The 553-nt window shown below is 33.8% G+C and overlaps 1 protein-coding gene across 1 annotated transcript in view; it reads left to right on the top strand.

Annotated features, from left to right (window-relative positions):
- LOC119593996 overlaps positions 1-536 on the top strand; it is a 20,440-nt gene extending 19,904 nt beyond the window's left edge. The window contains exon 4 of the mRNA XM_037943022.1: positions 51-536. The gene's annotated coding sequence lies outside the window, so the exon portion shown is untranslated. The remainder of the gene's footprint in view (positions 1-50) is intronic.
- The last annotated feature ends 17 nt before the right edge of the window (positions 537-553 follow it).

Genomic DNA, 553 nt, shown 5'->3' with positions numbered 1-553 from the left:
AGAGCATCCTTGATCTTTCTTCTGTTCCAAGATGGTGAATTTCCTTACAGGTTCCTTCTCATCTTATATCTGGATATCAAATCAATTTGCTTCAGCCATGAACAGACAAGTTTTGCAGATTGCCTTTAACTTGGGGCTCTTTCTTTGGATGGTTAGCCTGTCAGCTGGATCCGCATGAGGGAAACCTATTTACATGTGTTTGTGTATATACATAGATAGTCTGTACTCTGATATGTGTTTATATACAAATGGAAATGTGTTTGTAAATCTGTTTGGCATTGTGAAGGTGCTTTAGCACACATTTTTGTGAGACAGCCCTGCCAGTGGGAAGTGTTTGATATCACTGTAAGTAAATCTCCAACATGAAATTGGCAGAGAGAAACATGAAAATCATGTTCGATATGTATAGAAATTAAGTATTTCTGCAATTAAGGTTTTGAATATATTTGTAAGAGAAAAATCATCTTTTTATTTGTATTTGACATACCAGTTAATACTACTGTAAATATTATTTATATATGTCTGTAAATAACTTGTATGAAGCATTTGTTGA

Source organism: Penaeus monodon, chromosome 33 (assembly GCF_015228065.2).
Source record: "Penaeus monodon isolate SGIC_2016 chromosome 33, NSTDA_Pmon_1, whole genome shotgun sequence".
Lineage (NCBI taxonomy): Eukaryota > Metazoa > Arthropoda > Malacostraca > Decapoda > Penaeidae > Penaeus > Penaeus monodon.
Note: the sequence above shows the minus strand (reverse complement) of the source record. Positions and strands in the feature narration are given on the sequence as shown.